Here is a 12570-nt window from a genome sequence, read left to right as displayed (position 1 = left end):
CAAAATGGCGGCCGCCGGGACCGGGATTTTTTTTCGGGGTTTCGGGGGGATTTTGCGTGGTTTTCGTGGGTCGCGCGGGGCCGGAATGGCGTTCCGGTTCGCGTGGGGTCGGCGGCGGCGTGCGCGGGGGTCCGGGGGGCGCGGGGTGGGGGGCGTCGTTTGGGTCGGGCGATTGCTGGGGACGCCTGCGCACTGGGGTCCTTTCTGGGGTGTGTCGCGCCGGTGACGTCATCGGGGGCGCGCCGCGGGTGCAGTACGTCACGGCAGACGGCAGGGGGCGCTGTGCGTGCAGTACTGGCCGGCAGGCAGCAGGTGGCGCTGTGCGTGCAGTACTCGTGAGTAAACGGCAGGTGGCGCTGTGCATGTAGTACCGGCCGGCAAACACCAGGGGCCGCTGTGAGTGCAGTACTGGGGTGTGTGCAGCAGGGGGTGCTGTGAGTGTAGTACTGGTATGCGGACGGCAGGTGGCGCTGTGCATGCAGTACCGGCCGGCAAACGCCAGGTGGCGCTGTGAGTGCAGTACTCGCGGGTAAACGGCAGGTGGCGCTGTGACTGCATGATCTATATGTAAATGGCATGGGGTGGGGTGCTGGCTTGCAGGGGGTGGGTCTGGGGAGGGGGGCTGGCCGCGGGGGTGGGCTGTAGGGGATGGGGGTGTGTATTGGCTGGTGGCTACTGATTACTGCCACCTGGGGTGGGAGGGGTCCCTATATACTGTATATAGTAAAAAGAAGAAAAACTATATGTCTGGTGCAGCAGTAGGAAATTTCAGGCTCCCGGGGAGTAAATGGATGTCTTTTAATTTTTTTTTTTTTTTTTTTTTTTACTCCCAGGGAGCCTGAAAGTTTCTACTGCTGCTTTTTTAAACTAAAGCTAGAAAGGAAAACAAAGTTAGAAAGCTAAGAAAGGAGAAGGAGAGAGAGAGAGAAGGAGAGAGGGAGGGGGAGAGAGAGAGAGAGAGAGAGAGAGAAGGAGAGACAGAGAGAGAGAAGGAGAGACAGAGAGAGAGAAGGAGAGACAGAGAGAGAGAAGGAGAGACAGAGAGAGAGAAGGAGAGATAGAGAGAGAAGGAGAGAGGGGGGAAGAAGGAGAGAAAGAGAAGAGAGAAGCAAAGAGTTGGAAAAAATAGAGGGAGAGGAGAAAAGACAGAGAAGAGGCGAGAACAGGGACAAAGACAGAGAAAGAAGAGAGGAGGAGAGAACAGACAGAGGGAGGAGACAGAGAGGGAGAGGAGACAGAGAGGAAAAGATAGAAGAAAATAAAACAGGAAGACAGAGTGAGACAGGAAAAGGAGGGTGGGAGAACTGAAGAAGGACAGGAGGTAGAGGGAAAGGAAAGTGGTGAGGATTAGAGTGAAAGTGAAAACTTAGGAGTGGGGTGAAAAAGGAAAAGACTAAAGGCAAAAAAACACAAACCAAGGAAAAGGAGAACACTGAGAGAAAAAGAAGCAAGAAGACTGAGATTGACAGTGATAAGGAAACAGAAACAAAGGGTTAGAGATAGATGGAAGTTAAGTTAGAAATAGAACAGTAAAGTGAGGAGCAAAAGGAAGAAATACAGTGGAAAGAAATGACAAAACCACACCAAAAAAAAGACAGGAGCCACGGTGGGGAAAGGAAGGGCAGGGGGTATCTTTATTAAGGGTGACTCAACTTTATTGAAAGAATGCTTTTATTTATACATCAGCAAAATACATGGAAACAGTGTATACAAGTGCAAGTGCAGATACAATGCATAGACACACTGGTCAAAGTCTAATTTACATATAGAGCAATACAGCAAAATGAAGCAGTTAATGCAAATACAGAGCAGCAATACAGAGCAGCAATACAGAGCAGCACAGCAAAATGCAGCAGGTAAGGCAAATGCAATACAGAGCAATACACATATTAACACAAAGCGATAACCTTTTTCTATTTTCATTAGATGTTGATTTATTGTTACAGGAAACTCAAAACAACAAAAGCACACAGAAAACAACACTCATCTACCATTAACACCCCCTTCAGCTTACACACAAACTCACCATCACTGCCATCACAACTGCTAAATTACTCCACAGCAATCATTGGTCCTCAGGAACGCAGTTCCCGGGTGCCTCCAAAAAATCCTCCTGCCTGACGAAAACCCCGGTCCCTGGACGGTCTGCGCCCAAACTTTGGTGATGAACGTCGCCTCGCAGACCGACCGGGACCCGGGAAAAAAAAACCCAGCCGGGGGGAAAAAAAAAAAAAACCCCCCGGCTGGGGATTTTTTATTCTAAATTTAAAAATGAGTTGAAAAACCTGAAAAGCAAAAGTCATATAAGGTTACAACCCTTCAACACACACATAAACACACACACACCTCCTTCAGCTTACACACAAACCCACGCTGACTCACACCTCAACCGCTCTGCTAACCCCCGGCACGCATTCGCGCCGCTCCTCGGGAACGCGGTTCCCGGGAGCCTCCAAAAAATCCTCCTGCCTGACGAAAACCCCGGTCCCTGGACGGTCTGCGCCCAAACTTTGGTGATGAACGTCGCCTCGCAGACCGACCGGGACCCGGGAAAAAAAAACCCAGCCGGGGGGAAAAAAAAAAAAACCCCCCGGCTGGGGATTTTTTATTCTAAATTTAAAAATGAGTTGAAAAACCTGAAAAGCAAAAGTCATATAAGGTTACAACCCTTCAACACACACATAAACACACACACACCTCCTTCAGCTTACACACAAACCCACGCTGACTCACACCTCAACCGCTCTGCTAACCCCCGGCACGCATTCGCGCCGCTCCTCGGGAACGCGGTTCCCGGGAGCCTCCAAAAAATCCTCCTGCCTGACGAAAACCCCGGTCCCTGGACGGTCTGCGCCCAAACTTTGGTGATGAACGTCGCCTCGCAGACCGACCGGGACCCGGGAAAAAAAAACCCAGCCGGGGGGAAAAAAAAAAAAACCCCCCGGCTGGGGATTTTTTATTCTAAATTTAAAAATGAGTTGAAAAACCTGAAAAGCAAAAGTCATATAAGGTTACAACCCTTCAACACACACATAAACACACACACACCTCCTTCAGCTTACACACAAACCCACGCTGACTCACACCTCAACCGCTCTGCTAACCCCCGGCACGCATTCGCGCCGCTCCTCGGGAACGCGGTTCCCGGGAGCCTCCAAAAAAATCCTCCTGCCTGACGAAAACCCCGGTCCCTGGACGGTCTGCGCCCAAACTTTGGTGATGAATGTTGCCTCGCAGACCGACCGGGACCCGGGAAAAAAAAACCCAGCCGGGGGGAAAAAAAAAAAACCCCCCGGCTGGGGATTTTTTATTCTAAATTTAAAAATTAATTACAAAACCTGAAAAGCAAAAGTCACATACACAAGGTTAAAACTAGTCAGCATGTGCTCACACACACAGAGACGAGTGGACACAGACACACACAGTCATGTGCTCTCACACACGCTCACATGCTCTTCCTGCTTACAGGCTCGCTATGGCCCTTACTCGAGACGCTGAAGAACGTGCTTTGACGCGTCTCCTGGCTGCCGCTCCTTGACGTCGAATGGTAGATTCTGGGGAAATCGGTAGCCTCGAGGACCTGTGAGACGACAGGAATTGGTCAACTTGTGGCTGACAGCTAGGAATTTTCCCCACTCTGGACCAATACATTTTCTACCCAATATGCCATAAAAGACAGATGAACAGTAAAGTTTTTACAACTGTTCTACCTAACTATGACTACATGCCAGGGCAGGGCAGCTCCAATCATAAGTGGTATATTATAAGTACATACAATATAAGCAAACGCATACAGTGCAAGTGTACATACAGTGTAAGCCTACACAATACAAGCCGACACAGGTACACGCAATATAAGTATATACAATATAAGCCTACACAATACAAGCCGACACAGGTACACGCAATATAAGTATATACAATATAAGCCTACACAATACAAGCCAACACAGGTACACGCAATATAAGTATATACAATATAAGCCTACACAATACAAGCCAACACAGGTACACACAATATAAGTATATACAATATAAGCCTATACAATACAAGCCGACACAGGTACACGCAATATAAGTATATACAATATAAGCCTATACAATATAAGCCAACAAAGGTACATGCAATATAGGTACACACAATACAAGCCAACACAGGTACACGCAATATAAGTATATACAATATAAGCCTATACAATATAAGCCAACAAAGGTACATGCAATATAGGTACACACAATACAAACCAACACAGGTACACGCAATATAAGTATATACAATATAAGTATATACAATATAAGCCAACAAAGGTACATGCAATATAGCTACACACAATACAAGCCAACATAGGTACACGCAATATAAGCCAAGACTTGAGATAACTCTGTGGAAGATTAATTGTTGGGCCCCATACCCTTTGAGAAGATGGAACCTACAGAACAACTGCAGTCACTTGAGGAGGGTGTAAGACGCTCCCTCTAGAAGTCCAAGATAATGGCATGGAAAAAAAAGCACTACCAAAGCTGGTAGTGAGAAGGAAGATGGATGAGAAAATCTTGTAATCCTTTCCTGTCTCAAAGAGTAAAAATGTAAAGATGCCAGAATAAGCTATATCTGGGAAGGAATGTGAGTAAAATACTGCCTATATGGCACAAAATAGTGCCTGTAAAGCGTCGAGATGTAACAAAGGCCTATGACACGGAAGACAATAGACACAGACTACATAACACGGACGACACAACATAGACACGGATGGCATAACAGAGACACGAGTAAACTGCCTAGCGCTTTCAACTTATGGACCCGAGATTCGTAGCGCAAGATGAGCCAGAGGCCGATGATGCCAAAGGAAAGAAAGCCCTATGATGATGGCACGTGATGATGAAACGTAACTCATTAAAAGAAGTTAGTGCCGAAGCAGTTAAGAGGATGCTCGAGAGGCTCGGCGAGCCTAGAGAAGGAAGCCGACTGCCGGGTGACCGTGGCCGTAGCTCCGGACCTGAAGGCGAGCTCCTCGGGGGAAAGATCCGTGACGACGTCGAGTCGAGGAAGGCGGACGACGCAAAGTTCCCGAGAACGTGGAGATGGGTTGGAACTGCCCTGCCCGGCAAAGGCTCTGGTGAGGCTGAGGAGAAACCCTCTCCCTTTACTTCCAGAGAGCCTGTCCCGCTACAGACCTCTCCGCTAAGCTGACGTGAAATTGCCCCCTGTGATAGTAAAGGTTTTTCCCCTTCTCCCGACCGCTGGCCCCGACACTTAGCTTTTGGAAGAGGAGCGGACAAAATCCATCCTCGGTCGCACGTGGACGTTGATATGTTCTCCACGTGTGCTTCGGTGTTGCCGTTTCTAAGCTTTGGGTAAGAGCCTCCTCAGGGTACCTAAGACAAAACAGAAAAGGTGACTATTGCCCTCAACAACAGTAATCCCTGGGACTCCTCCGCACCACTGCCCCGGCTCACCTCAAATCTTGATTTGACTCCGGAGGCTGGCCAGAAGATACCTGCAAAGAGAAAAGGTACATGCTTAGCATGCTGCTGCATAACATTCACCTATGAGTCAGCCTGCCTAAACGCCGACTCACCTGCCCTCCTCTGTTCCTTGGCGTACCTAGGGCAGCAACAGCACCTGCAAAGTAACAAAGCAGAAAAGCATGCTGAGATACTGTGAAAACACAACCTCCCAAATCTGACAAATATGCCACACCGATACCTTAAGCTCGCACCCACCTGGCACGGATATGCTCGGCTAGGATAGATTGCAAGCGGACCACCTAAAATAAAAAAAAAAAAAGAGATGCTTAAAGCTGCACCAGAAACTGAGACCTCAGCAATAACAATTGCTTCTGTACGCTAGTCAATGCTCACCTCGCCCACTTGGCCTTGACTGCTGCTCTCGGCTTTAACTTCCTAAAAAGAGAGACAAAGAACAATGCTGTAACGGCCACCAATTATGCTTCCTCTACAGAAACAAGTAGTGCCTCACCTGCTTGGGGGAATCCCCTCACCCGGGATGGGGCCCTCTGGCACGGATTTAATCCATCTGAATCTGAAAAAAGGTTAGGACAAGAGTCAAACTGTTGCAGGATAACTTAAGAGCTCCAGATATCTTGTGTCCATTTACAAATCCCATCTAGAGTCCAACTACACCCCACATTACAAACTTCAAGTCCCCGGGACTTCTCCTATTGCACCGGGCTACGCGGCAGGGCAGCGCAGCTCCGGCACAAATGTGTGTGCTGACACCCGTGACACGGGACGGGACAGACGACGGGGACGCAACACAGACAGAAATCTCCTGGCAAGGAAAATGGCTGCGAGGACTGAGAGAATGCAAAATGAGATGACCGAGGTGAAACTGATGGTGGGCTGATGAGGCTCAGAGAACCCGGGAGGAAAAAGATGCTAACTGAATGATTTATTCCAAGAACTGCAAAGATGGATGCCCGAGAATCCTACAGCCAGAAGCCTCTACCTGCCCTCACATTCTTACAAGTCCTAGTCCGCCATAATGGATCCTGGCGGGGTATAGCTGTCCATACAGCTCAGAACAAGACCTGAGAAAACAGCTGACTGGATGCTTATAAAAAGAGATGAGAGTCTGAGCTCCTGAGTCAAAAGTTCTATGGCATGGGTGCCAGGCCAAGGAACGCTGAGAGCACAGATGCTAAGACTGGTGCCAAGGTTTCTGATAGGCCCCTCAAAGGGCTAAGATAAAAGACATGAGACAGCTAAACAAGACATAATGCACAACAGACAAGTGACACAATACACACCGGGACTGCTCTGCCCTGCTCACCTCAGCATGGTGATCAAAAGTGAGATTTTGCTTTTAGGGGGCCTAAGGGGCCACTTCTTGGCTACCCTCGTCTCCAGAGCCAACTCAAAACCTCCCCCATCCCAGGAGTGCCGACCCAGCACCTCGCTTTCATCCCCTCTGTGGGTCGTGGCCCTCTACTTATCTCTCGGACATCCGGGGATGCCGGTCCGTGTCGGGTGCGAAGAAAGGCCGCCTCGCCGGCTGGGAAGTTGTGCTGTCACCGGGCTGTTGTCTCTTAGACAGCTATATTAAAGAAAACCAAACATCCACGCCTGACCTTGGCACCACATCGGCCAAAACCCCACAAGTCTGCTACTCACCGTTCTCCTAAGAAGGCCTGGCACCTCGTAACCGTAACCCTCTGCCACAGATGTAATTCATCTGCACCTGAAAGAAAGGTAGAACATATGTCAAACACCTGCAGGATAACTCAAAAGCTGCAAACACCTTATGTCAACCTAGGAATAGCATCTAGAGTCCAAGTACAGCCCACATTACAACTTTCAACTCGCCGGGGCTTCTCCTATTACACCAGGCTATGCGGCAGGGCAGAGCAGCTCCGGCACAAATGTGTGTGCTGACACCTGTGACACGGTACAGACGGGACACGACAAACAATGGGCACAAGACACAGACAGAAATCTCTAGGCAAGAAGGATGACTGCGAGGACTGAGAAGATGCCAAATGAGATGACCGAGGTAAGACAGACCGATGGCGAGCTGATAAGGCTCAGAGTGCCCTGGAGAAGGAAGATGCTAAACTGAATGTTTTAGTCCAAGAACTGCAAAGATGAATGCACAGGAGCCCTACGGTCAGAAGCCTCTACCTGCCCTCACATTCTTACAAGTCCTAATCCACCATAATAGAACCTTGCAGGGTGCAGCTGTCCATACAGTTCAGAACAAGACCTGAAAAGACATCTGACTGGATGCTTACAAAGAGTTGCAATTCTGATGCCTGTCTGAGCTCCCGAGTCAAAAGTTTTATGGCCTGGGTGCCGGGCCAAAGAAACGTGGAGATCGTGGCTGCTAAGAATACTGCCGAGGTTTCTGATAGGCCCCTCAAAGGGCTAAGATAAAAGGCATGAGACACCCAAACAAGACATAATGCACGGTAGACAAGTGACACAATACACACCGGGACTGCTCTGCCCTGTGCACCTCAGCACTGTGATCCAAAGTGAGACTTCGCTTTTAGGGGGCCTAAGGGGCCACTTCTTGGCTACCCTCATCTCCAGAGCCAACTCAAGACCTCCCCTCCCCGATCCCAGGAGTCCCAACCCAGCACCTTGCTTTCATCCCCTCTGGGTCAGAGCCCTCTACTTATCTCTCGGACATCTGGGGATGCCGGTCCATGTCGGGTGCGAAGAAAGACCGCCTCGCTGGCTGGGAAGTTCCTGCTGGCACCGGGCTGGTGTCTCTTAGACAGCTATATTAAAGAAAACCAAACATCAGTGCCTGATCTTGGCAGCCCATCGGCCAAAACCCCACAAGTCTGCTACTCACCCTTCTCCTAAGAAGGCCCGGCTCCTCGGGTCACACGCTTTGGGCACGCTCAGAGGCCGACACCGTCGTCGTGGGGTACGCCTGGGTTAAAAAGACAGGAGGTGATGTGGCATTGCTGAAAACTGACTGGACCCTCGGTCCTCCTCCCTACTTCCCTGACTCACCGCAACTCCTCGGTGGTTCCTGACTGCTACCCAGAAGACAGGGCTCATCAGGGTGGAAAATTCGGTCCGTCTGCCGGTTGGGGATGGGAGCTTGGCGTGCTCTGAGTGGATTGCCTAAGGCACAAAAACGAGAATGGAGACTTAGACTTGCCCCCGTAGAATTCAGACCTCAGCAACAAGAAAGGCTACTGCTCACCTTGCTCTCTTGACGGCTGGGATCCAGCTATACTTCCTAAAAATAAAGACAAAAAACAGCGCTGTAATAGGGTCACACTTGACACTCCCCCTGCACAGACAAATGGTGACTGACCTGCTTGTGGGAACCCCCTCACCCAGGATGGGGGGCTCTGCCATGGATGCAATGCATCTGCACCTGAAAGAAAGGTAGAACATATGTCAAACACCTGCAGGATAACTCAAAAGCTGCAAACACCTTATGTCAACCTAGGAATAGCATCTAGAGTCCAAGTATAGCCCACATTACAACCTTCAACTCGCCGGGGCTTCTCCTATTACACCAGGCTATGTGGCAGGGCAGAGCAGCTCCGGCACAAATGTGTGTGCTGACACCTGTGACACGGGACAGACAGGACGTGACAAACAATGGGCACACAACACAGACAAATCTCTGGGCAAGAAGGATGACTGCAAGGACTGAGAAGATGCCAAATGAGATGACCGAGGTGAGACCGATGGCAAGCTGACGAGGCTCAGAAAACACTGAAGGAAGAAGATGCTAACTGAATGATTTATTCCAAGAACTGCAAAGATGGATGCCCAAGAATCCTACGGTCAGAAGCCTCTACCTGCCCTCACATTCTTTCAAGTCCAAGTCTGCCTTAATGGATCCTGGCGGGACATAGCTGTCCATACAGCGCAGAACAAGACCTGAAAAGACATCTGACCGGATGCTTCTAAAGAGACAAGAGTCTGATGCCTGTCTGAGCTCCCGAGTCAAAAGTTCTATGGCATGGGTGCCAGGCCAAGGAATGCAGAGATCACAGATGCTAACAATGATGCCAGGGTTTCTGACAGGCCCCACCAAGGCCTAAGGTAAAAGACATGACATATGCAAACAACACATAATACACAAAAGACAAGTGACACGATACACACCGGGACTGCTCTGCCCTGCGCACCTCAGCACTGTGATCAAAAGTCAGGTTTTCCTTTTATGGAGCCTAAGGGGCCGCTTCATAGACACCCCCCACCTCCAAAGCGGACTCAAAAACCCCTCCCAGTAATTCCCAAACCAGCACCCTGCTTTCATCCCCTCTGTGGGTCGTGACCCTCTACTTATCTCTCGGACATCTGAGGATGCCGGTCTCCGGTGCGAAGAAAGGCCGCTTCGTCAGCCGGGAAGCTCCTGCTGGCACGGGGCTGGTGTCTCTTAGACAGCTGTATTAAAGAAAACCAAACATCAGTGCCCGATCTTGGCAGCCCATTGGCCAAAACCCCACAAGTGTGCTACTCACCCTTCTCCTAAGAATGCTCGGCTGCTCGGGCCGCACGCTTCGGGCACGCTCGGAGACTGAGGCTGTCGTCACAGGGGGTGCCTGGGTTAAGAGGAGAGGAGGTGATTTGGCATGGCTGAAACCTGAGTGGAACCTGGCTCCTCCTCCCTACTTCCCCTACTCACCGCAACTCCTCAGCAGCTGCTGAAGGCCACCTGGATGGCACCTTTAAATAGAAGAGTTCAGGGTTTCATCACCAGGTCCTGTAATGCATCCACAGGGCTCACACGTGCAGGGAACCCGGTGCATCGGCCGGCTGGTGACGAGGGCTTGACAGGTTCCGAGTAGATTGCCTAAAGTACAAAAAAGAGAATGGAAGCTTAGAGCAGCACCAGAAACTGAGACTGGAGCAATAACAGCTACTTCTCTCCACTGCTCACCTTGACTGCTGGTATCCAGACTTAGTTCCTAAAAAGAAAGACAAAGAACAGAGCTGTAACAGAGTCACCACATACACTTCTGCTGCAGAGACAAATGGTGCCTCACCTGCTCGGGGGAAACCACTCACCCGGGATGGGGCCCTCTGGCACAGATTTAATCCATCTGAATCTGAAAAAAAAGTTAGGACAAGAGTCAAACTGTTGCAGGATAACTTAAAAGCTCCAGATATCTTGTGTCCATCTAGGGTCCAACTACACCCCGCATTACAAACTTCAAGTCCCCGGGACTTCTCCTATTGCACCAGGCTATGTGGCAGGGCAGAGCAGCTCCGGCACAAATGTGTGCAGACACCCGTGAAACGGGACGGGACGTGACAAACAACGGGAACACGACACGGACAGAAATCTCCTGGCAAGGAAAATGGCTGCGAGGACTGAGAAGATGCAAAAGGAGATGAGCAAGGGGAGACCGATGGTGAGCTGATGAGGCTCAGAGAAACTTGGAGGAAGAAGATGCTAACTGAATGATTTATTCCAAGAACTGCAAAGATGGATGCCCAAGAATCATACAGCCAGAAGCCTCTACCTGCCCTCATGTTCTTTCGAGTCCTAGTCCGCCTTAATGGATCCTGGTGGGGTATAGCTGTCCATACAGCTCAGAACAAGACCTGAAAAGACATCTGACTGGATGCTTCTAAAGAGACAAGAGAGTCTGATGCCTGTCTGAGCTCCCGAGTCAAAAGTTCTATGGCATGGGTGCCAGGCCAAGGAATGCAGAGATCACAGATGCTAACAATGATGCCAGGGTTTCTGACAGGCCCCACCAAGGCCTAAGGTAAAAGACATGACATATCCAAATACACGTAATACACAAAAGACAAGTGACACGATACATACCGGGACTGCTCTGCCCTGCACACCTCAGCACTGTGCTGAAAAGTCAGGCTTTCCTTTTATGGGGCCTAAGGGTGTCCGCTTCATGGACACCCCCATCTCCAAAGGAGACTCAAAAACCCCTCCCGGTGGGTCCCTACTCTGCACCCCTCTTTCATCCCCTCTGTGGGTTGTAGCCCTCTACTTATCTCTCGGACATCTGGGGATGCCGGTCTGTGTCAGGTGTGAAGGAAGGCCGCCTCAACATCTGGGAAGTTCCTGCTGGCACTGTTGTTCAACAGCTTCCTGTTGTTTCTTAGTCAGCTACATGAAAGAAATCCAAATATCAATGCATGATCTCTGCAGCACACTGGCCAAAACCCAACAATTCTGCTACTCACCATTCTCCTAATAATGCCCGGCTCCTGGGGCCGCACCCTTCGGCAGCGCTCCGAGGCTGATGGAGTTGTCACCGGGTAAGCCTGGTGTAAGAGGAGACGAGGTCATGTGGCATTGCTGAAACCTGAGCGGACCCTCGCTCCTCCTCCCTACTTCCTCGACTCACCATGACTCCTCGGCCGGTGCTGAAGGCTACCCTGGTGACACCTTTAAACAGAAAAGGCAGAGGCTTCATCAACGAATCCTGTGATTCTTCCGCAGGGCTCGAGAGAGCGGCACACCCGGTGCGTCAGCCGGTTGGTGACTGGGGCTCGGCGTACTCCGAGTGGATTGCCTAAAGCGCAGAAACGGGAACAGATGCTTAGAGTTGCACTGGAAAGCGAGACTGGAGCAATAACAACTGCTTCTGTACGCTACTCAATGCTCACCTTGCCCACCTCATCTTGACTGCCGATATCCAGCTTTACCTCCTAAAAAGGAAAAGAGCAGTGCTGTAACAGAGTCACACTTTACACTCCCCCTGCAGAGACAAACGGTGACTGACCTGCTCGGGGGAACCTCCTCACTCGGGATGGGTGGATGGATTTGGCCCTGGATTTTATCCTTCTGCGTCTGAAAGAAAGTGAGGACAAAAGTCAAAGGGCTGCAGGATAACTTCACAGCTCCAAACATCTTGTGTCTATCTAGGAATATCATCTAGAGTCTGGCAACACCCCACAAACTGCAAGTCCCTGGGACTTGTCCTATTGCAGCAGGCTATGCGGCAGGGCAGGGCAGAGCAGCTCCGGCACAAATATGTGCGGACACCCGTGACATGGAACGTGACAAACAGGGGGACAACAAACACAACACATTATGCTTGTGGTGAGGGTCTCGAGGGGAAAAGGCAAAAGGGACCCCAAAGACACGCTAGGTAACAC

General features: G+C 50.3%; 3 long non-coding RNA genes across 5 annotated transcripts; all 3 read right to left on the bottom strand.

Annotated features, from left to right (window-relative positions):
- Positions 1-1607: 1607 nt before the first annotated feature.
- On the bottom strand, positions 1608-7386 carry LOC143695105 (uncharacterized). 3 transcript variants are annotated; one of them, XR_013184024.1, is made up of 8 exons: positions 7135-7376; positions 5981-7057; positions 5863-5904; positions 5725-5768; positions 5580-5623; positions 5458-5498; positions 3487-5376; positions 1608-2987 (listed from the first exon to the last, which is right to left on the bottom strand). It is a non-coding gene; the product is annotated as an uncharacterized LOC143695105 (long non-coding RNA). The 3 variants fall into 3 exon arrangements; XR_013184025.1 differs by having other exon boundaries at positions 1608-3580; positions 4413-5376; positions 7135-7372; XR_013184023.1 differs by having other exon boundaries at positions 1608-5376; positions 7135-7386.
- Positions 7387-7444: 58 nt separating this feature from the next.
- LOC143695096 (uncharacterized) lies at positions 7445-9759 on the bottom strand. The gene is made up of 5 exons (XR_013184013.1): positions 8795-9759; positions 8681-8716; positions 8485-8598; positions 8321-8401; positions 7445-8243 (listed from the first exon to the last, which is right to left on the bottom strand). It is a non-coding gene; the product is annotated as an uncharacterized LOC143695096 (long non-coding RNA).
- A 1899-nt stretch (positions 9760-11658) lies between these two features.
- On the bottom strand, positions 11659-12520 carry LOC143695071 (uncharacterized). Its single transcript, XR_013183967.1, has 4 exons — positions 12195-12520; positions 12079-12120; positions 11817-11984; positions 11659-11733 (listed from the first exon to the last, which is right to left on the bottom strand). It is a non-coding gene; the product is annotated as an uncharacterized LOC143695071 (long non-coding RNA).
- Between the last annotated feature and the right edge of the window lie 50 nt (positions 12521-12570).

Source organism: Agelaius phoeniceus, chromosome 12 (genome assembly GCF_051311805.1).
Source record: "Agelaius phoeniceus isolate bAgePho1 chromosome 12, bAgePho1.hap1, whole genome shotgun sequence".
Taxonomy (NCBI): domain Eukaryota; kingdom Metazoa; phylum Chordata; class Aves; order Passeriformes; family Icteridae; genus Agelaius; species Agelaius phoeniceus.
Note: the sequence above shows the minus strand (reverse complement) of the source record. Positions and strands in the feature narration are given on the sequence as shown.